Source organism: Meles meles, chromosome 10 (genome assembly GCF_922984935.1).
Source record: "Meles meles chromosome 10, mMelMel3.1 paternal haplotype, whole genome shotgun sequence".
In the NCBI taxonomy this organism is placed as follows: Eukaryota; Metazoa; Chordata; class Mammalia; order Carnivora; family Mustelidae; genus Meles; species Meles meles.
In genome coordinates, this window is record NC_060075.1 from 6,517,198 (window position 1) to 6,533,880 (window position 16,683).

The following is a 16,683-nucleotide window of genomic DNA, read 5'->3' on the forward strand; positions in this document are numbered from 1 at the left end:
TCAGAAATCCTCGGACGAGCCCAGGAGGCTTTGGGAGAGCGGTGTGATGAGGGCATCCCAAATCTAGGGAAAGTCAAGGGAGGTTTGCAGCATGAAGACATCTTTTTTTTTTTCCTAAAGATTTTATTTATTTATTTGATAGAAAGAGACACAGCGAGAGAGGGAACACAAGCAAGCGGAGTGGGAAAGGGAGAAGCAAGCTTCCTGCTGAGCAGGGAGCCCAGTGCCCAGAACCCTGGGATCAGGACCTGAGCTGAAGGCAGACACTTAACGACTGAGCCACCCAGGCGCCCCCAAGCATGAAGACATCTCTACTGTGACACCTGGAGAATGAACACAAGGGGCCAGGTGAAAGGGGGGAGTGTAGAAGATGGTACGCACGGGGGTCAAAGTCCGGCACAGAGAGGCTCAGAGAGGGAGCATTGAATGGGAGGGCCAGGAGACTGAAGACTAGGAGGGGCCGACTAGAAAAGCCTTCAGCACAGATCAGGTTGCTCAGACTTTATCCAGGGGCAGCAGGAATCTGTGGAAGGGTTTGGGCAGGGCAGCACTAGGATGACATAGACGCGGATGCATTTAGAAAGACGACTGGCTAAGAGACACCAGACTCGGGACGAGCGGCCCAGTGTGGAGATGGAGGGTGGCGATGTCAGCCTGATTTCTGCTTGACGACTGACTACCTGACAGCGGCACTCCGCTGACATGGGGAACACAGGACGGGGAGCTGTCTTGCCCTGGGGGAACAGACTTGCATCTGCTGAAGGGGTGGGACCAGCAGGAAGCAGGCTACATGGGTGCAGAGCTCTGGAGGGGTTCTGCGCTGGAGAGAGGTCCGAGGCCCATCCACATGTTTGTCAAGCTGTGGGGCAGCGGATAATCGGCGAGAAGCAAGTGTGGAGTGAGCCAATAGGGCCCTGGACAGAACCCTTGGGACGGTCCCGTTCAGGAGACGGCGTGCGGAGAAGCCCAGAAAGATTGGGGGCATGTGGTGCCAGAGAGTGGAAAGGGAAGCCCCGAGGCGCCCGGTAGGGCTGAGGAAAGGCAGTGTTTCCGGACAGAGGAGGAAGTCAGCAGCTGAAGGGTGTCCAAAGACCACACAATGAGAACTTCCCAATCCTCTGGATTCTGCAGAAAGGAGATCCTTGGCAGCCTTGCCGTGACCTGCTTCTGGGACCGTGGGGACAGAATTCAGGTTGCAACGACGAATCTCAAAGGCACAGTCCCCCAGAAGGGAGAAGAAAATGAGACCAAGGTGCCGGTGAACGACTGAGGTGGCTTAGGAGGTCTCTTTGACCTTGACGCAGAGGAAGGAGGAAGTGTGGGTCTGAATGCAGGGAGTTTAACTTCTGTGGCCAAGAATGAGTAGGGGGTTCCAGGGGACTGTGGCTGTGAGGCCCTAAGTAGGAGCCGCTGAGTTTGACCCCAGCAGCATTTGAAATACTTGGAAATGTCACTGGAAGCTCTAGATTTCCAGCTTCTCTTAGGAGAAGCTGGAAAAAGCTAGTGGCTGGAGCTGAGCGGAAGTTGGCCTCTTCAGACGTAGGAGGGGAGACACAGTGTGCTGGGGCCCCTGCCCGCCCCTCGGCTGTGCTCTCTTGAGTTGCCTCCCAGGCCTCCCAAGCACTGAACTTGTGATTCCCGCAAAACAAAAGTCATCTCACAGACTTTGAAAGTCAAACACATGCAAGCGACATTTATGTCGGTCATACCGATGTTTATATTTCTCTAAACATTCTGGAATTCTTGTGTAAGAACAACTTTTAGGGGCGCCTGGGCGGCTCAGTCGGTTCAAGTATCTGACTCTTGATACCAGCTCAGGTCATGATCTCAGGGTCCTGAGATCAAGGCCCCCCCCCCCCCCCCGACTCCCGTTGGGCTTCCTGCTGGGCGTGGAGGCTGCTTAAGATACCTTTGCTCCCGGGGCGCCTGGGTGGCTCAGTCGGCTGAGCATCTGACTCTTGGTTTTGGCTCAGGTCATGATCTCGGGGTCATGAGACCCTCTTCTGCACTCAGCAGGGAATCTGCTTGGGATTCTCCCTCTCCCTCTCCTTCTGCCCCTCCCCCTGCTCATGTAAGCGCACATGCGCTCTCTTTCTCAAGTAAATAAATAAATCCTTTAAAAAAACACAAGATTCTTTCACTCCCGCTCCCTCTGCCCCCCTCTCCCCCTCTGCTCATGCTCTCTGTGTCTCTCTCTCTCTCTGTTAAAAAAAAGAAAGAAAAGAAAAGCTTTAGACCCTGCAGCATATCTGGGGAGATCTTCCACGTGCCAGACACTTCCAGGACTTCCCATTCTCTTGAATCTTCTTGGCAAGGTGTATTTTTGAATCCTTTGAGTTTGTTGGCAAACAGTCGAGGCATTTAGTGTCGAGCCTTGGTGGTCATCAAAACAGGAGACGAGGCTGAAAACTTAAATGAGTCTGCAGGGAGAGACCGAGTTCCTGAGGGCTGCTCCCAGGGAGGAGTGCGGAGTGGGACAGTGACAGTCTCAGTGATAATATACGCCCCCACGCCATCCCCGGAGGGAGCCAGCCCAGGTATGACCATCCTGGGAAAGCAGCAAACCTTTTACCTTAGAAGCGCATCCCAGCACGTGACAGTGCTCTGCGAAGTAAAGCATGAGTGCACTGTTCCTCTGTAGAAGATGAAATGTTTTATTAACTCATGAAAATTTATTTATTTTTCCCTGATCGTGTTCCAAACCAAGATCGGCAGTAGCCACCGGGTAGAGAACCCGGTCTTTGCGCCCCACCCCCGGCCTGTACCAGCCGCGGAACAACATGGAGGTGTTTAACCGCACCACATGGCCCTCAGGAGCTTAGCTGGACGTGAGTCCAATGTCAAGGCAATGCCACGTAAGTGCTGAGTGGCTCTGTGGCTCAAAGATGGGGCCTGAACATAGAGCAGAGACGGGTCCGGCTCCCAGGCAAGGAGGGAGGGAGAGGACGGCTCCAACACTGCCTTCTCCCCACACGTCTCCCTCCCACGATCCTTGAAGCCCCCAACCCCCAAGGAGTCTTCTAATCCTGCTCTCTCACACCCAGCGACCCTCCCCCTTCTCTCCTAACCGCCACGGAAACTGCGATTCTCAGACTTCTCTTTTAATGTGGTAAAACCTACATTACGTGAAATCGACCATTGTAACCACTTTAAAGTATTCACTTTGGTGGCATTAAGTTAATTCACAACATTAGGTAAACATCACTGCTATGTTTCCAGAACCTTTTCTTCCCAAACAGAAGAAAACATTGTGTTTCATGTCAATAAGTTTACTCTTGGGGTCGGGGAGAGGCCAGTACAGGCCTGCGGTGTTGGCAGGGGCTGGGGGGGGGAGCTGCCCTAGAGCCCGCCCACTGTCCTGGTAGCTGGAGGGAATGAGCTCCACGTCCCTGTAGCTACCAACACGTTAGAAAACTCTCTTCCATCCCGCAGACCCGAGTTCTTGCATGTGAAGGAGATGGGGTCCAAATTCACTTCCCACCGAAATCACGGATATCCAGCAAGTTTCGGTGAGTTGTAATAGTTCACAAAGACGACGAACACCGTGGAGGCCTGGTCCCCATGAGGTGTCCCCCTAGCCTTTTCTCGTGGCCTAGACTTTATCAGAGTCCTCAGGTCTCTCTGCATCCCCGCCACACTCCGTCTCAGATGGGTGGGCTGGGGACACTCCCCCATCGCTATCATGGCCCAGGCTTTCTGGTGGCCATCCCCACTCAGGTGACCCGTACGCATCATCGCTATCATGGCCCAGGCTTTCTGGTGGCCATCCCCACTCAGGTGACCCGTACGCATAAGAGCAAGGGACTCAGTCCTGACCGACAAACCCTTCCTCCTCTAGGTCTTTTCCTGGGCTCCCACCTCGCTCGCTCCCATCCCAATCTCCTAACCTCCAAATGATCTAACTGGGAGATCTTAGGCGGAAGGCAACCCCAGAGGCATTCCGCTGGGGCAGGCAGAGAAAGACGGAGAACTGCGCTGGTCTCTGGCATCAGAGCACAGTGGTGAACAGAAGATGGTGCTTCTTACCGGCCTGGGACGTCTGGACCACCCCGACGGCGCTACCGCTTCTTCTAGGATGAACACCAATGAGTGGGGGCACACAGTGCCCCCCACATTCCACTCCTTGCTGTTGCTGCTTCTCGCCTTGAGCAAGAGGGGAGAAGGTCAGTGAGGGACCAGCCCGGTGCATGGCAGATTCAGACGCTCAGACTCTTCCTAGGGTCTTTCTAGGTGACTCTGTGCTTGGGAAAATAAGTTAGTGATAAAGAAAGAGGGCGTCTGGCAGCAACGAAATGAACAAATGAAGTGGGTAAACGTGAGAGTCTTCATCCAGGCTTCAGTGGGGTCTGCCTAGCCCATGTTAGTAAGACAGAAACTTCCACACAGCCTGACCCCCCGTTTCTTCCCCCTCTCCATCGGTAGGGCTGGACGAGGAGGCCCGCTGGCCGGATGGACCTGCCGGCATCCCTACAGAGTCGCAGCTCAGAAGGACCCCAGGCGTCCCGACCCTGGTCAACTCCGCGGGCAGGGACATTCTGGCATTTTCATTTTCCACCCATTAAGACTGATTAAGCTGTAATGTCTGCCCAGCCTCGTGCAAACACGGGAGGGAATTCGAGGAAAGATCTCGCCCTCGTAGCATTTAGAGTGCAGAGGGAGGACAAGCCATGGGTCGCTGGGGGGCCCAGCATTCTGGCTGTTCCAGGAGACACCGAAGCAATAGAAGCCAACTCACAACCTAAGCCTTAGGGAGGGAAGGCTTGAGCTTCGCGAGGCACCCAGACCCTCACATGGGGTGAGGGCTCGGGAAGGGTCCAGACAAGGAGAGGGCGCGGGTCAGAGCAGTCAGGGTCGACTTGCACATAGGAGGCTCCTGAGTGAGCCTGGAAGGACACTAGGACCAGAGCAGCAGAGAGGAGGTGAGAGACTCCAGAACCATCCAAGACAGTGGGTAACTAAGTGCTGAGCTGCGCAGACAGGCGTGGTGCCCCGGGAGGGCAGGTATTTTGGGGTTGTCTCGCTCGGAGTCAGTGCCCAGCAGACCCACCTCTCTGGTCCCTCTTCTAGGGGAGCATCGAATAATCGGGAGTCCCTTCTACGCACTTCAAAGTGCTGGCGGCCGCACCGCACGGCCCTGTGTCCACTGCTCCGAAGGGAGTACCCCAAAACTACTGAGGGACGGGGCAGGTGGTGTGAGAAGGATTTGCCATTACCTCTACCAGCAATAACCGTAGCTAATATTCACCTAATACTTGCTGCGTGCCGGGCCCTGACCTGAGTTCTGTGTGTGTGTGTATAAACGCAGCCAACCTTCACAATAACTACCATTATTATCCCCCACTCTAGAGATGAGGAAACTGAGGCACAGAGCAAATAAGTCATTTGAACGAGGTCATTCATTCACTCAACAAACATGAATGGAGTACCTGTTACGTGTCAGGCACTGTGAGATGCTGGGAATAACAATCATAAACTAAAATGCTGTGAACACTTAGTTTGTGCTAAGTACTCCCCAAATTAAGGGCTTTGCAGAGGCCGCTCCCTTTCCTCACTACCACCCTATGAGTGGGCACCATTGTCCTTGGCTTCGTTTTTCTGAGGAGGTAAAAGAGCTTCGGAGAGGCTCAGTCACTTGCCCACAATCACACAGCAGTACGTGATAAAAGCAACCCAGTGCTTTGGTTCTAGAGAACGTCCTTTAAAAAAAAAAAAAGATTGTTTTGAGTTGTGGTAAAATACACATAGCCTGAACACACACCATCTTTTTTTTTTTTTAAGATTTTATTTATCTATTTGACAGAGAGAACACAAGCAGAGGGAATGGCAAGGGGAGAGAGAGAGATGCAGACTCCCCTTTGAGCAGGGAGTCTGATGTGGGGCTTGATCCCAGGACTCCGGGATCATGACCTGAGCTAAAGGCAGATGGATAACGGGCTGGATCACTCAGGCGCTCCTGAACACGCACACCTTAACCCTTTCCAGGGGAGCGGTTCAGTGACATTCAGCGCGCTCACATCACTGAGCGACTGTCGCGACCATCCACCTCCTAAACTCCTCTCTTCTTGTGTGACGGTTCATTTTATGTACCACCTTGGCCGGGCCATGGTGCCCATATAGTAGGCCACATATTGTTCTGGATGTTTCTTGGATGGTTTGGGATGAGGTTAACATTGAAATAGGTGGGCTTTGAGTAAAGCTGCTTGCCCTTCAGAATGTGGGCGGACTTCACGCAACCAGGTGAAGACATGAGTAGAGGCAGGACTGACCTGCTCTGGGGAACAGGCCTCCAGCCACGATCTGCGGTGCGGGCTCTTCCTTGGGGCTTTCTTGGGGCTCCAGCCTCTTCCTTCCTTGGGGCTCCAGCCTCCTGGCCTCCCCTACAGGGTCAGACTGGCCAGCCTCCATAACCCCGTAAGCAAACTCCTTGTAACAAATCTTTCTCTCTGTCTATGCACATCCTGAGTTTGGTTTCTCTGGAGGCTCTGCCTGACACATGGTGCAAAGCTGCAATTCTGAAAACAACAGCTCCCCAGTCACTCCCCACCCCCTAGTCCCGACAACCGCCACGTCACTGTCTGTCTCTACAAATTTGACCACTCAAAGTCCCTCAGAGCGGTAGACTCTCACAATATTAGTTTTTTTATGACTGGCTTAGTTCACTCAGCATAATGTTCTTGACGTTCTTTCATGTTGTTTCACTTGGCAGCGTTTCCTTCCTTCTGTGGGGCTGAAGAATATTCCAATGTACATATACATCACATTCTGTTTATCAGGTCGTCCATCAAAGGATGCTTGGGTTGCTTCTCCCTCTTGGCTATTGCGGCAAATACCACTAGGAACACAGAAGGGCAAATATCTCTTCGTGTCCTTGTTTTCATTTCTTTTGGGTATACACCCTGAAGTGGAATTGCTAAACCACAGGACAGTTCTATTTTTAATTTTTTTAAAAGATTTTATTTACTTATCTGACAGAGAGATCTCAAGTAGGCAGAGAGGCAGGCAGAGAGAGAGAGGAGGAAGCAGGCTCCCCGCTGAGCAGAGAGCCCGATGCGGGGCTCGATCCCAGGACCCTGAGATCACGACCTAAGCCGAAGGCAGAGGCTTAACCCACTGAGCCCCCCAGATCCCCCTATTTCTAACTTTTTGAGGAACAACCCCATTGCTTCCCACAACAGCTGCATTTTGCGTTCCCATCAACAGTGCACGAGGGTTCCCGTTTCTTCACACCTTCGCCAACACTTGCAGTTTTCCAGTCTTTTTATTTTTTATAAACATATAATGTATTATTAGCCCCAGGGGTTATTTTCCAGTCTTTTATTTTTTTTAAAGATTTATTTATTTATTTATTTATTTATTTGACAGACAGAGATCACAAGTAGGCAGAGAGGCAGGCAGAGAGAGAGAGGAGGAAGCAGGCTCCCCGCTGAGCAGAGAGCCCGATGTGGGGCTCGATCCCAGGACCCTGGCATCATGACCTGAGCTGAAGGCAGAGGCTTTAACCCACTGAGCCACCCAGGCGCCCCTCCAGTCTTTTAATGGTAACCATTCTATGAGTGTAAGTTGACCTCTCATTGTGCTTTTGGTTTGCATTTTCCTAGAGCCTGTACTTCTGTACACCAGATTCTGCTATTTCCTTGCAGAGAGGGCACTCACATTCCTGGTCTTCAAGGAGCTCACATGGGTGGACCCAGTGGGTCCAGGTATAAGGGAAGCCATGTGAACGGTCCTGGAATGAAGGAAGCAATGAGATAGACCTAGAGGCTCAGGAGGGCCTCTCTGAGGAGGTGAGGTAACTCGCTGTGACCATGTCCCTTGGACTAGGCTCTCGGCCTTGTGGTCACATTGCCCACTGCATTAGTGCCTGTCTGTCTCCTGGGAGAGAGAAAAAGGCTCCTGCGCCAGGGACCCAAGGCTGGAAGCCACATTTCCCGGCGGCCCAGACCTGAGAAAAAGCTGCTGAAAGTGGGCTCGAGCATCTGCTGCAAACCGTTCTCCTTCCGGGAGCGACTGTGAGCTGGGGAGTCACACTGAGTGGTGAGAAGGACGTCTGTGTGGAAGGGCGGCCGTCCCCTGTGATCTTTAGCAGCGAGGAACTGCCACAGGGTGAAGCTTAGTCCCCCCAGCAAACACATGTTGTAACATCCTGAGCAGAGGCAGGGGGAAGAGCGGCTAGCATCCAGCAAGCGACTCGCGGAGGGGACGAGAGAGGGTGCAGAGAGGCCGTGCGGTGCACCAGGAAGGAAGGGCGCCTTCGCGGAGCAGGCGGGTGGACACCTGGGACAGGCGCCCGTGCATCACCAGTTTAGTGAAGCTGCCCCGGCCGGGCCCAGCTCCAGGCCCCAGGATTGAGAACTGAGCGCAGGTTGCCTGCCCAGCTGGCCGGCTCTGCCTGCTTCCCCTGCCCAGACAGACAGACACACACACACACACCAGAGTCTGCCACAGGGCTCCTTCTGGATCGCAGGCGCTAGATTACTCCCCAGGGCTGCTGTCCCGGAGTCCCACAAACTGGGACACTGAGAAACGTGTTCTCGCACAGTTCCGGAGGAGTCTGAAGTCAGCGAGCTGCCCCTTCGAAGATTCTCGGGCAGGGGCCGTCCCAGGCCTCTCTCCCAGCTTCTGGGGATACCGGCAGTCTTCACGGGCTGTTCCTTGCCTTTGTGAAAATGCATGAAGGCAACCGTATTCAAAACGGAGTCCGAAAGCCCTGAAGGGCTGGCTCTCACGCACCACGGCCTAGCACCGCAGGAAGAAGGAAGATTTCCTCTCTGCCCAGCAACCGCAAGCTGTCCTCACCTGCAGCCAATGAGAGGCCACGACTTCGATCGCCTGCAGCCAATGAGAGGCTGCCAAGCACCCCTGAGCTCCTATTTTCCTCCAATGAACTCTTGTTCACAGCACCCCCTCCCAAGTTGCCCTTTCCTCTGTAAAAGCCAGTGTCCGCCTTTGCTCTCCAGACTTGCCCGTGGTTCCCCATCCTTCCTGTGTTCCAAGTCGCAATTCCTGTGTTAGTCCCATATAAATTCATTTGCTGCTGGAGATACTTTTCGTTGTTTAGCTTCTGAAGTTGACAGCTTGTAGACGCCTCACTCCCAACACCTCCTGTTCTCACGCGGTCTGCTCTGTGTGTGTGTCTGTCTCTATGTCTCTTCTTAGAAGGATCCAGTCACACTGGATTAGCCCACCCTAATGGCCTCATTTTAACTGATGACATCTGCAAAGACCCTGTTTCCAAATAAGGTCACCTTCACAGGGATGGAGGATTAGGCCTTCAACATGTCTCTTTAGGGGACAGCGTTCAACCCAGCATACGGAGCTTCACCGGAACACCGAGCCACAACTAGAGGAGGAGAGACGGAAATTCAGGGTCCTGGCACTGGGCGGGACGTGACCGGGTCAGGGACGGGGCCAGCTCAGTCCGGCAGAGGAGGGCTGCAGGCAGCACGGTTCTGATCCAACGGGGGACGTGGCGACCTGGGCCCTCCAGCGGCTCGCACTCCCCCAAGCTCTCACACTTGCACATCGATCGGCTGGAAGCTTTCGGAGATGCATCACAGCATTCAAAAAGCCAAAATATAAAAATGTTGCTTTGTGTTCTTTTATTTTACAAGTGGTTTTTAAATTTATACATATTTTTACTTCTCTAACAGTGAAATAGCTTTGACAACCATAAACAAAAGCACAGCTGACTTTTAGGTGATCACAGGAGCAAAGAGAACAATCTTCCATCAAACGTGACTTTTTTTTTTTTTTAAGATTTATTTATTTGACAGACAGAGATCCCAAGTAGGCAGAGAGAGAGAGGTGGAGAAGCAGGCTCCCTGCAGAGCAGCAAGCCGGATGTGGGGCTCAATCCCAGGGCCCTGGGATCATGTCCTGAGCTGAAGGCAGAGGCGAGGCTTTAACCCACTGAGCCACCCAGGCACCCCCAAACATGACTGCCCACACTGGGGCTTATTTGTGAAGAGATAGAGCATGGAGGAGTCACACAGGGGTGAGGCTTCCCTCGAGGGGTGAGCGAGTTTGAAAAGGGGCTGGCAGGGATGGTTTGGACAGATGGTGGAGTGGGGGGGGGGGGCGCTTCCAGCCAGCATCCTGGGGGACAGTATGGGCAGACTGAAGCAGGGCAGGACAGGGTGGGGCAGTGAGGACAGGGACAGGTTGGGTTCCAACAGTGGAAAGTCTTTCTGCCCCTCATTACTCCAGCACCCTCCTTGGGGGGTGGGGGGCGGCGCCTGGGTGGCTCAGTGTTGAAGCATCTGCCTTCGGCTCAGGTCATGAGCCCAGAGTCCTGGGATCGAGCCCCGCATCAGGCTCCGGGCTCAGCAGGGAGCCTGCTTCTCCCTCTCTCTCTGCCTGCTGTTCCCCCTACTTGTGCTCACTCTTTTCTGTCAAATAAATAAAATCTTTAATAATAATAATAAAAAGACCCTTCCTTGGCTTTGAGGCAGAACCTGGCCTGTGGTCACAGCGCGGCAGCTGCTGTCTAGGAGGAAAGAGATTCCGAGGGCCTGGAAGGGAGACGAGCCCCCGCCCCGGGTGGGAGAAATGCCTCTTCACTCCCTACTGATCCTTGGAATTTCTTTAACCAGCGACAAGTCTTATACTTCACAGAGGGGACCCCTCTGTCATGAACAGGTGACGCGTGACATCCTGTCTTCTCCTGAGAGCTTTGGTCTGGGGAAAGGCTGGTGCGCGCAGTAGCTGGAGGAGTCGAGAAGCAGCAGCTGGGGAGAAGGGGGCACCCGGACTCTTCCAGAAGATGGGCTGATGTCAGGGAAAGCTTTCAGGAAACAAATTTTCCCAGCTCCCCAACAGAGGCCAGAGTGGAAGGCCGGTCTTAGGTCAACCTCAGGGACATTCTTGGTCGACACCAGGATGCAGATTTATGTCATGGGCTTACATAACGTCATTATGTAACATCATTAGGCACAGGCAAATTGGATTCTACTTTGGGCTCTCCAGAAGCCAGACCCTAGGCTCGCCTCCAGCCCAGTGAGGCAGTTCCTGCCTAGCTCAGAGCCCCCTTTCTCTTGCCGGGATTGCTCCTCCCAAGCTTTCCATGGAGGGCACTCAGGGGGCCCTCGGAGACCACCACGGTGCCATGGCTTCCTCCCAGGAATGGTGTGGTTGTGGAGGGTGAGGCTGACTCTCTCCGAGTAGGCTGGGCTGTGGGGATCCTTTCTTCCGGAACAATGGGCCTTGCCGCCATAGCATCTTTGTACCACCTGATGCACGGTCCCCCTGTGGCACCAGGTCTTCATTGGCCGTCCACACAGGTCCAGGCTTGTGGTCCACCTGGACTATCGGTATCTTCTCCTCTTTGGTCTGGTCTTCAGCTGTTCCTGACTCGCAATTTGTCCAAGTGGCAGGTTGGTCTTCCTTTGACTGGTTACTTACATAACCTGCTATATACACTTCCATTCATTTCCTTCCGTGGGAGGCTTCCCGGGTCTCCATGTCTCTCCACCTCGACCTTCCCTCCTCCTCCTCACTCTCTGAGCCTCAGCTGGCCCCCCAGGGGGATGGCAGTGTAGAAGGGAGGAGGCAAGTTCTCTTTAGGCTGGGGGTGGTGCCATGGCACAGTGTCCTCTGAGGGGCAGGAGGCCGCTGCAATCCTGACTTTTCCTCTCACAGGTGCTCGCTGAGCTCCTCCAAGTCACTGGCTCCCCAAGGAGACGCTGTCGGTCCGCGCTGTTCCCCAGCGAGGGCAGAGCACCCTCAGGACAGCCGCTTTCTGCCGGGGTGACTCACCGGACAGGTGGCTCTCTCATCCCTGTCTCTCTGCATCTGTTCATTTCCTCTTCTCCACAGACCAGCTTTCCTGCCTCTTTACTCTCGTGGCATGGTGAACGTGGCCTCCCACGGCTTCCTCGTTCACCTGTTACCAGGGTAGTCAGTCAAATGACCGCCTCGGCTCCAAATTCCTAGAACCGGAGGGGCACGTTTACCCCCTCTCCCCCACTCTGATCAGCTGTGACAGGGGACGCCATCACACGGTCTTAATCGGGGTCCTCGGTGCCTGCCGCGTGGTCAGAACTTATGAAGCGTGAGATATGGTGGGCTGTTTGTATGTCTTCTTCATACTCTTGCCTTTCCCAGATCTTTGGTAATGACAGTTTTTAAATTGCTGGAATGAAGGTTCGTGAATGGAAAGAAGGTGGCGAGGGCCTGTAGGTATATTTCTGATCTGTTGCTGCACGAACGATACCCGCGTGGTCGGTGGCTGGAGAAAACACACATTATCTGACAGTGTCTGTGGGTCAGAAACCAGGCACAGCCCAGCCGGGTCCTCTGCTCACGGTCCCCGGGGTCCGATCAGGGTGTCAGCCCAGCTGCTTTCTCATCTGAGGCTCAGCTTGGAGGATCTGGTCCGGACTCCCACAGCCTGGCAGATGCGTTTCCTGCCGCTGCTGGACTGGGGGCTGCGGCTTGTGCTGGGTGTCGGTCGGAAGCCCCCCCCCCAGACCCGAGGTCGCCTGCAGTTCTTCTGAAGGTGGCTATGTTCGTGTGGGCTTCTCAACACGCTGCTAACTTCATCAGACCAGCCAAGAGAGTGTCCACGGGTAAGACGGAGCCTCGTCAAACCTCCCGTGACCGTGGCGTGACATCTGTCAATGCGTCATATTCCAGTGGTGGAAGGCCAAGTCACAGGTTCCTGCCCACACTCAGAGGAGGGGATCATACCAAGGACTGAACACCAAGAGGTGGGATCATGGGGGCACCTGCCAGTCTCTCCTCCATGGTCAGTTTAGTGGTTCTGAGATAAATGCTGAAGTTCTAAACTCATAATTTCTTAATCTAAAATGGAGACCCTCTGGGGCTAGGGATCTGGGTTTTGCAGGGGTTGGGGTCTGGGAAAAGAAGATGCAGTATGACCACGGCACCTGAGAAAGAGAGCGAGCGAGCGAGCGGTGGTAAGTGCAGAAGGGCATGGCCCCAGCTAGTCTAGGACTGGGGAGGGGGACGGGTCCTCCCTGGCTGGTTTGTTTGGTATTCTGGACATGGGCTTTCTGTCGTCTGTCTTAAACGCTAACTCACAGGCATCACCTTTCACGTTGCTGAGCAGAGCAGAGGGAAAGCCTCCTACATGAGTGTTCCAGAATATTCTCTTCCCCTTCCTGGGATGGCTCTATAAACAGGGGTCACCGCAGAGGTGGAGAGGCCCAAAGTGAAGGGCCATGGTGATGAGAGAATCAGGAAATAGCACTAAAGAGGAGTGGGCGGATTTGAGGAGAGAAGCGGCCCATGAGCGACAGGCGCGGGAGGGATGTGGTTCACACGGGGGCCATGTGAAGGCAGGTCGCACAGCCCAAAGTTCAAGTTCACGTGCAGTGGAAGTGCTTCGGCACCATGGACGTTCCTCTCTGATGAGGCTGCGTCTCTCTCCCACATAGGAGCGATGATATAAAGTCTAATTCCCACAGCAAACCTACTTTTTTTTTTTTTAAAAGCAGGTTCCATGCCCAACACAGGCCTTGAACTCACAACCCTGAGATCAAGACCTGAGCCAAGACCCACCGTCAGACACTGAACCAACTGAGCCACCCGGGAATCTCAGACCTTTTTTAAACTGTTATGTCATAGGCAATAGCATTTGGAGGGCTGTGAGTCAGCAAGCTCAGAGACCGGCCTCCCCTCCCTGGGAGCCCCAGAAAGTTGAGGACTCAGCTCCCAGCAAGAGGACCTGCGGGTGAGGAGGGGGAGAAGGCACTCACTCCCGGAGCCTGTCCCAGAACTGCTGACGTCCGTCCAGAGGGCGGGCCAGCTGAGCACTGCACCAGAGCTGCCTCCCTTATCCCCAGGCGCAGTCAGGCTTGAGAACCGCAGACAAAGCCTCTCTGAGATGCTGTGCAACACGGAGTCCCATCTTCCACGGCAGAGAGAGTCCTGTTAATTTGTCGAAAACAGGGCGCCTGGGTGACTCAGTCGGGTGGGCGTCTGCCTTTGGCTTGGGTTGGGGGATTGAGTCCCGCACTGGGCTCTCTGCTCAGCAGGGAGTCAGCTTCCTTCTCTCTCTCTACCTGCTTCTCTGCCTGCTTGTGATCTCTGTCTGTCAAATAAATAGAATCTTAAAAAAAAGAAAGTGCTCAGAGGTGTTATTTTTGAGGCTCCCCTCCTGGCCTGAGGCTGGCTTTGGGCACAGAGGCTGCCGCACGCCCAGCCCACCCCAGCGCGCCTGAGGAAGCCTGCGTGATGGTGCCAGGTGGGGTCAGGGAAGACAGCGCCTGTCCACGGCCACCTCTGCTTTAAGGCCACCTCAGGACCCACCGCGAGGGACGCACCTGGAGGGGAGCTCCTCTCCCCGGGCTGGGTCCTTCTCCCCCTTCCTGGGTTCCGGAAGGTCAGGACTCCTCACCAACCCCTCCGCTTGGCTCCCCATCCCTTTCCCCGGGGACAGGGAGGGGACTCAGTGTCCCATGTTCCCTCAGCCAGCAGGCGGAGGAGGGCTTTGCAAGCTGGAAATCAGCATTTTTGGCAGATGCCTCTCCTCCCTCAGGTCTTCCCCACACCTGGGAGCCGAACTATCTATGACGTCACTAAGGCTTGTGTGTGTGGTAGATGTGGCGTCAATTAATTACACGTGACCCCCGAGAAACGTGGGGGCGAGGTCAAAAGTCCACATACAACTTGACTCCCCTAAAACTTAACTTACAGCCTACAGTAGACCCGAAGCCTTACGGATAACATAAGGGCAATTAACATACATTTTGTGTGTTATATGTACTATTACTATATTCCTGCAGTAAAGTCAACGAGAGAAAAAATGTTATTAAGGAAGTCACAAGGAAGAGAAAATACATTTATAGTATTGTATGGTATTTATCGAAAACAACCCACATGTAAGCGGACCGACCTGTGTCCACGACACAAAGGGTCAGCTATACAAAGGGAAAAGGCCTCCTCACAGGGAAGAGATCTAGTGGGTTCCGTTGTGATCGAGCGATCACATTTATCATCATCGTCACAAAGCGGTTGACGGCGCATACTTCCCGACACGAAACGGGGCGAAGCGCTCAATGTCGCTTCTGTCATAGACTCACTCAAAATGTTGAACCTGAATCCAATAATGCCGAAACAGGCAAATCCAGGTAATGGGACGTTGTGGAAGGCTAATTCTCTGACCTATTAAGAAATGTCAGTGTTGGGGTGCCCGGGTGGCTCAGTGGGTTGAGCATCTGCCTTAGGCTTGGGTCAGGATCCCGGGGTCCTGGGATCAAGCTCCACATCAGGCACCCCGTGCCTGCTTCTCCCTCTCCCTCTGCTGCTCCCCCCTTGCTTAAGGTCTCTATCAAATAAATAAATAAAATCTTTTTAAAAATGTTAATGTCATGGAAGAAAAAAGAGTAAGGAAAAATTCTGGATTCAAAGAGACCAAAGAGACATGGCAAGCAAATTCAATGCATGATTCTTAGTTGAATTATGGACAAAAAAAAGCCCTGTAAAATCATTCTGGGGACAGTCGAAGAATTGATGCTGAAGAATTTCAGTTTCAATTAAGAAATCTGCATATAGACTATGCATTGTGCAGTGATTTTTTTTTTTTTAAGATTTAACTATTTATTTTAGAGAGAGAATGTATGTGGAGAAAGGGCAGAGGTAGAAGGAGAAAGAACATCTGAGCACGGAGCCTGACGTGGGGCTTGATCTCACCTCCCTCAGATCAGGACCTGAGCCGAAATCGGGTTGGATGCTTAACCGAGGTGCCCCTGTGCAGCAATGATATTCTATCGATACTCAGTTTCTTGCAGGGTGTCAGCAGTAGTATGACTATGTACGACACTGTCCCTCTGAAGATATATATGATGGAATATCTTTTTTTAAGATTTTATTTATTTATTTGACAGACAGAAATCAGAAGTAGGCAGAGAGGCAGGCAGAGAGAGATGGGGAAGCAGGCTCCCTGCTGAGCAAAGAGCCCGATGTGGGGCTTGATCCCAGGACCCTGGAATCATGACCTGAGCCGAAGGCAGAGGCTTTAACCCACTGAGGCACCCAGGCGCCCGATGATGGAATATTTTATAGTGAAATACCCCGATGTCTGAAATATACCTACAAATGATTCAGCAAAAAATAAAAAAATATCTACATATATACAGAAAGAGAAAGGGAGAGCTAGAGGCTGAGAGAGACAGAAAATGCAGCTGTGGCTAAATACGAACATCTGGTAAATTCCGGGTGAAGGGTATATGGACGTCCACTGGACTAGTCTTTCACATTTTCTGCAGGGTTGAAATTAAAGGGAGAAATATCAGTTCCACTCCGTGATACACAGCTGTAAAACTGATACAGCTAGCTACTGTTAATGCCAAAGAAATGACATGTTTAGAAACAGCGGACTTTCCCTGTCCGGATCCCTAAGATGCACATTCAGGGGTCCTGTTTTCTGGAGATTTGAAAACAGGGGGGGAAAGGCACGAGCACAAAGCTGTTCACCGCAAGGCAAACATCAAACAGTAGAAAGATGTCTATGTAAGTGACGTAATGTTGCCTGGAACATTGCTCGGTGAGAGAAAAGTACCCTGTGGGAGCCGACAGGGTCCCGGGGAGACACTGAGAATACACCAACGCCAGGGGGCAGCAGAGAGCAGCAGCAATGACAGGCCGAGTCGATCCCCACCACCTGAGATCTGTGATTTAGGACAAGCTATTGAACTCAGTACCTCCGAAGCTCAGTGCTTG